The 6,864-nt window shown below is 52.9% G+C and overlaps 1 long non-coding RNA gene across 1 annotated transcript; it reads right to left on the bottom strand.

Annotated features, from left to right (window-relative positions):
* Positions 1 to 358: 358 nt before the first annotated feature.
* Positions 359 to 5,745, bottom strand: LOC113975428. Its single transcript, XR_003536823.1, has 3 exons — positions 5,437 to 5,745; positions 4,143 to 4,221; positions 359 to 2,047 (listed from the first exon to the last, which is right to left on the bottom strand). It is a non-coding gene; the product is annotated as an uncharacterized LOC113975428 (long non-coding RNA).
* Between the last annotated feature and the right edge of the window lie 1,119 nt (positions 5,746 to 6,864).

The following is a 6,864-nucleotide window of genomic DNA, read 5'->3' as shown; positions in this document are numbered from 1 at the left end:
ATCCCACGCAGAACTGCAGCTCCTAAACACATCCATAGGAGCTCTGGCAGCAAACAACAGCCTGACAGTCTCTTCACACTGACATGCAAATCTGCAGGGAATCACCAAGAAAACAGGAATGTGCTGCCCTGGGAATCATCTCGGGATGCCCTCTGGGAAGATAAGATGGCACCTGCAGTCTCTACAGATGCAGTGTGTGATACAGGCAGTGGGAAGAGGAGGGCTCAGAAAGAGCTCAGAACTAATTGCTCAGAGAAATGGGGGAAATGATGGAGTGTAAGAGCCAGGAAATTAGTTCCCTTATTTTCCTGTGCTGGCAGAGGGGACTAGTGCCAGAGTCACCTGCCACGTGGACACACATCCGGAGGGATGAGTGCACAAGCTGCCTGCAATCTGCAGAGGCAGGAAAATGGGAAAGCAAGCTGGAACACTGGCCAGGCACAGATATTTACCTGCTCCCTCACTGGGATATCGATGTGTTTTCCAGCTGAAATAATGACACCTTGTGTTCCTTCCCCTCCTCCTGCACCCACGAAACCTTCCTAAAGGAGCAGGTGCTGTGGGATGCAGCACCCACTGTAGGCAATGGGTCTGCAGGAAAATGGGTTTGTATCTACATCCTCCCATTTCTAAGTGAGCCACCTCCCGGTGGAATCTCCCTCAGCCTTCCTGGCACCCAGGGAAGGATCCCTTCAGAGCATCCTCCCATCTCAGGGCTGTTTGTCACTGAGCACTCACCCATCGCGTGCAACCCAGATCTCCAGTGATGCTGAAGTACCTTGGAACAGGGGAAGGGGCAGAGACCTGCAGCTGCTCCAAAGCACCATCACCTAAATTTATCCCTCTCCATGGGCAGCTTTATTCCCCACACACTGTGGGATAGGGAGGATATTTGTGGGTAGGATATTTATTGACCTTCAGCAATGGAAATACAGCCCTGGGGAGGTACAGATTGGGAAAAAAACAAAGGGGATGGCAAGGGACCCTTTAAACTCTGCCCAAATGTGACCTAATTCTTGCAAACACTCTGTTCCCTCACAAAGATGTCCAGGAAGGAGTTTGCCAGATGGCAAAAGGAGGAGGTGAATAAATCCGATACGGCACATCTGCAGCTGTGGGGAGCACACAGCATCCGTGCACAGCCAGGCTGGAAAGGGATTGCTTTGGGGCACAGCTTGGAAAGGAAGGCAGACATAAGCAAAGGGAAACCCCAAAGGCTTCTGTTACATCCCCCCATGAACAGATCTGAGACCCCAGCTGGGTAAGAATAGGAGAGAATGAAATGAAAGCAGGGAGAGCTCAGCCACGATGTGATTCCAACTGCATCAGTCCCAGCTGGATGCCAGGGCTGGAGCGTGCTTGGACATGGAAAAAGCATTAATAAGGGACAGAAGATCATTAAAAGGAAAATTATGTATCCAGAGAAGAGTAATGGAAAGGAAGGAGAAGGCAGAGGGTGAGGAAACAGTGACAGACAACAGAGAGAGAGGTGCAGGGAGAGGTGGTGAGGGATAAAAGTGACAGCAACAGCACCCAAAAGGGACCCCAAAGAGGGTAAAACTCCATGGGAAATTTTAACAGGGTAAAAAAACAACTCACAGCTGAAGTGGAGTGAAAAAAAAAAGCAGGAAGGCAATTAAATGCTCCCCGAAACCACCTCACGTGGAGAGTGAGCCACCTGGGAGAGGTGCAGGGAGCTGGGTGGCCCTTAGGGCTGTGCCGTCAATATTGTCCCCGGGAGCTAGCCAAAATTAAATCTTCTCATCCTGGGAGGTTGGATTTGGGGATTTTCCCCCTCCTTCCAGCTGCCATTCCGCAGTGATGGAGCAAGTGCACATCGCAGTGGCAGATGCAGGAATGTCACCTCTCCAGCAGGGCTGGGCCCCGCTGTCCATACCCATGTCACCAATAAACAAGAGGCATTTTGGTGGAGACACCTTCATCATCAACACCTAGAGTGGAAGAAACATCTCTGAGGGACTGTGAAGTTACTGGAGACACAAAGCTGCGAAGGCCCAGCAGGGTCAGATGCAGTGGGTAGTTTTACCTGAAAAGAGGGAAAATCAGTTCAGTCACCTTGACACATTAATACTGAGCCCTTTGCCTTTGAAATTAGCTCTGGGAAGTGTCATTAATACTGATATTTAATTTGTTTCCTCCCCATATTCATCATCTTTACAATCTACCCCACTGTTCTCCTCCCCAGCAGTCCCACTCCAGCTCTCATTCACAAGCATTTATAATTTCTGCTAATTTTCCTTTATTTTTCAGTCCTAAAAGTTGCATTTCATCAAAACCCATACTTGAGACCAGGGGAGAAGAGTGAATTCAAACCGTGATGTTTTCTGACCTTTAGCGATGGAAACAGAGCTCCAGTGTGCTACAAACCAGCATCTCCTCACGCTCTGCAGAGGAGACCTTGGGTAGGAAAGGATTCCAGCCTGCCCTGTAAATCCATGCCCACGGAGGAGGATGTTTTGGGATTTGAGACCTGAGGGTTTGGGGGAGCAGCCTTCACACCTGAGAGGTTGCACTGGGGATTTGTGTTGTTAAATGGGAGAAGAGAGGTGGTAATCGGGGATGAGGGGGTTCCTTGTGGATGCAGGGATGTGGCATGTGGGATGATGCTGCTGCCCCAGCCTCGGGGACCAGCCGTCACCCGGCACGACCAGACGAGCCTCGGGTGTGCAGGACTGAACCCTGGGAATATTCGGGAACACTAGGGGGTGCTGAGGGCCCGCAGAAAGGTTCCTGCACCACCACCGAGGGATGCTTAGGGGTGTGAAGGGGCAGGTCTGGGAACCGGGGGCTGCACCTCCGTTTTGGGATTGGGGGGAGCCCAGTCCCAGCCAGTCCCACACTGCCTGTGAAAAGCTCCTTGTGTCACTTTGCCACAGCCCTCCCTCTCCAAAGGCACTTGGCAGCAGCTGGGCTGCCACACTGATTTCCGGAAGACCAGCTCTATCCCTGTCCCTTCCCCTCCTTTCCTGGGGTCATCCCAGACATCACATCCCTGTTTTACCAACAGGGAAACTGAGGCACGAGGCAAGGCCTTACCCAGGGCAGTTCCCAATCCTACCCACTGTCCCAACCCGATTGGCAGCATCTGTTTTCCAGCGAGGAGGTAGCACTGCCTTTTGGGGGGCCATGAAACAAATGCCAAGGGATTCAAACCATCCTTAGAAAAACAAGGATTGCAGCGAAGTGCTTGTTTTCAGCCACCTTTGGTGCTGCAGCTTTCACGTGCATGGATGAGTTTTCCAGCAACCTGTGAGAAATGAGGGGGCTGCTAATTAGGGTGAAAACCCCTCTTCCCCAGCCCCCTTTGCCCACCACCCCCTTTCCTCCTCCTCCCGCAGGCTCCGGTTACGCGATGGGTCCATAAACAGCGTCTAAAATAATTGTGCAGTTGTCAACGCCGGGAAGGGAGGGGGGGACTATTTTAAAACGCCCGGCTTAGCCCAAAGGGCCGAAGGGATTGTGGCACAGCCCAGCTGTCCCCGCAGAGCCGGGCGGGGGCTTCAAAGTGCCAGGCGGGATGTGTCAGCGCCAGCCTGTCCTGGGACGGGGGGAGCCAGACTGGCCGGGAGGAGCTAATGGTGTTTTGATGTGTTGCTTCAAGAGCAATTGCTGGGGCTCGGGAGATGTGAGGAGCAGCTGGGAGAGACCTGGGGGTGATGGAAGGAGGATGGGTGGAAGGGAGGGAGGAATAAGACGGAGGTTGAGAAACAGATGCAGGTGTGGGGAGGATGTACATCCCTTTTCTCTTCAAAATTTGGGGGGAGAAAACCCAAAGCAGGGGGATGCTCCAGTGCCTCTGCTCCAGTGCTGCAAGCATTGGACAGGGGAAACAGGGACATGAGAGTTCCAAATAGAAAGAGTAAGTTTAGATTGGATATTGGGAAGAAATCCTTCCTGGTGAGGGTGGGGAGGCCCTGGCACAGGTTGCCCAGAGAAGCTGTGGCTGCCCCTGGATCCCTGGAAGTGTCCAAGGCCAGGTTGGACGGGGCTTGGAGCAACCTGGGCTAGTGGAAGGTGTCCCTGCCCATAGCAGGGGGTGGAATGAGATGAGCTTTAAGGTTTCTTCCAACCCAAACCATTCATTCTAGGATTCTATGTGCCCAAAGGGAAGCACATCTCACCAAAACATTTCTCCTTGTCCTGTACTATTTCTGACAGTGACACGGGCAGTATCTCCTCTCACCAGGCAAAACTGAGAGTCTGGAAAAAGAGAGAAACACCATCATCTCATAATCCCATGGGATAACCAAGCTTTAGCGCTGTCATGGCCGTCAAGGCAGGGCTTCCACATAGCTCCATTCAGACAATACCTTTCTGCTGCTTCTAATGTAAGAGCTGATGGTTAAAGTATTATCGGTGTCCATCAGCCCTAAGCAAACCCAACCTGCCATTCCTTCTGGTCAGTGTGAGCCTGGATGGATGAGAAGACAAGGATCTTGTCTTCATCTTGATCTCTTCTTGTTTTCCTGCTCTGCCTGCTTGTGAGCAGGATTTACTCCCTCCTGATGGCCACTGGGAGCTGAATCACAGAATCCCAGACTGGTCTGGGTTGAAAGGGGCCCTAAAGATTATCTGATTCTGGCCCCTGCTAAGGGCAGGGACACCTTCCACTAGACCAGGTTGCTCCAATCCCTGTCCAACCTTGCCATCAACTATTTACAGTCTCATCTAAAGACCATCAAGGTTTTTCCCATGTCCAGTCCTCCAGGCATATCTGCATAGCTGTGATGTGCTCTCCTGACCTTTTGGTTAAGTGGGGGGAGGTTTGGCAAATTCAAATGGGGCTTCACCTGAAATCAGGATGAACCATTTAGGAACTGCATGAAGCCATGTGAGGACACTGAGGGCACTTGGTGTGTTCATCAGAGGAGGCTGAGGGGAGACCTCCCTGCAGTTCCAACTGCCTGGGCAGGGGCAGAGGAGGGGCAGGGACTGAGCTCTGCTCTGGGGGGACCAGGGACAGCACCCAGGGAATGGTTGGAGCTGTGTCAGGGCAGGGTCAGGTTGGATCTCAGGCAAAGGTTCTTCCCCCAGAGGCTGGTTGGGCACTGCCCAGGCTCCCCAGGGCAGTGGGCACAGCCCCAAGGCTGCCAGAGCTCCAGGAGGGTTTGGATGATCCTCTGGGGCACAGGGGGTGACTCTTGGGGATGGGCCTGTGCAGGGCTGAGGGTTGGACTGGATGGTCCTTGTGGGGCCCTTCCAGCTCAGCACATTCTGTGATTCCACGATCTCAGAGAGGTTAAAGACTCAGATCCCTCACTAGATGAACCCTGAGGATTCCCAGCACCAGGCAAGAGCCATCTTTCAGCAGCTGGGAGCCATTTTTTAGATGGGTTCCAACACTTCTGCAAACACTGAGACTGGGGGATGGTGGTGGAGGGGCAGAGAAATGTGAAAAATAAATTTTGTTATTACCAGTCCATTTGTATGACGTGAGGCTGCCCTGGTCTGACATCTCATCCCCCTGAGCCGCGGTTTGTCAGGTTTTAGGCTCTCATTCCGGGGTCCCAGAGGGATCCCTGTTTCCCCACGCCCCACGGGACGGCAGCTGCTCCGATCCCTCCCGTTAGAAGGTTCCGCCGGCGCTCCAGAAACCATTTCGGCAGCATTTGTCGCAACAGCCCCTGCTAATCTCTCTTTCATTTGTAATTATTTTCTCACCCCAGCGCTCCGACACCGACACCGGAGCCGCCCTCCCCGCGCGGCCTGCAGCGGCCCGGCCGGGCCGGAGGGCGGATGAAAAGGGCCGCGGGGGCGGGCGCGGAGCGGGGCCCGGGGGCTCCTCACGGGCTGGGGCTGCCCCGGGGCCATTGAAGTGGGCCGAGGGACGGGGCCAGCGGCTTTGAGCAGCCCGAGCTAGCGCGGCCAAGAATAATTGAACAAATAGTTCATCTGGTGAGCCAGCAGCTGTAGGGAACGGGCGATTTCCAGAGGATTAGGGGGGAGCTGTGAAAGGGAGCTCCCATGGGAAGCCTAAAACCCTCATCTTGAATTCAACTGGCCAAGAACACATGTTGGAGCCTTTGACTTACTTTTTAAGCAACTTTTCTCCCCTCACCCCACCCCCCTTTTTATCCAAACTACTCCACAAACCAGAACGTTTCAGTTGTTGAAGCACAAGGCAGGAAAAATAGGATCCATGGGAGTAAGATTAATTACTTAGTGGTAGCTGCTTCCTAGATGGGGTTTTCCTATTTCATTTTGGTCTAATCCTGACAGTTGCATTATAATTATTTCTCAAGCATTTCCATTTATTGGGTTTATAGTAGGAAGAATTAGAGATGGCTTGTCAAGCAAAGCTGAGCCCTGACATGGAGCAGCCACTTCACATTGCTGTCTCCTCTTCCTCTGCCATGGCACAAACACCCAAAACAAACACTCTCCACCCAGCTGCTGCTTCCCCTGGGGGAAGTCAGAGCAGGTCTAATCCCCAACCCCTCTGCTTTGGATTGCATTTGAATAGATCCAGTGAGAGATGAAGATAAGGCGCCTTGGGAGCTCAGCTCTGGAAACTGCTCCTGAGCCTTGTCCCACGGGGTGCTCCAACCTCCACCTGAAGGATCATGATTGTGAGAGATCATCCTGGCTGTATGTCACAGACCTCCCCTCTCCAAAGGCAGAGGCTGCATCACCCGAACCAGGCCCTCCTAAAACCTGTCTGAAAACCTGCTGGCTCTCACTCAGACACAGATTACGGATCTTTCTGGCCTTATTTGCAAGGTCAGGAGCCTTCAGTAGTCTGGGTTTACATTGCTCAGAAGTCAAGTGACACAGAGGTGGCCCTGTGGAATTGGAGATTGCCCAGGGAAAGCCTCCAGCACCTTCTGTGCCCTCTCTCAATCC

This window comes from Neopelma chrysocephalum, unplaced genomic scaffold, assembly GCF_003984885.1.
Source record: "Neopelma chrysocephalum unplaced genomic scaffold, ASM398488v2 Primary Assembly neopelma1_138, whole genome shotgun sequence".
In the NCBI taxonomy this organism is placed as follows: domain Eukaryota; kingdom Metazoa; phylum Chordata; class Aves; order Passeriformes; family Pipridae; genus Neopelma; species Neopelma chrysocephalum.
This window is presented reverse-complemented; position numbering and strand designations above follow the sequence as displayed.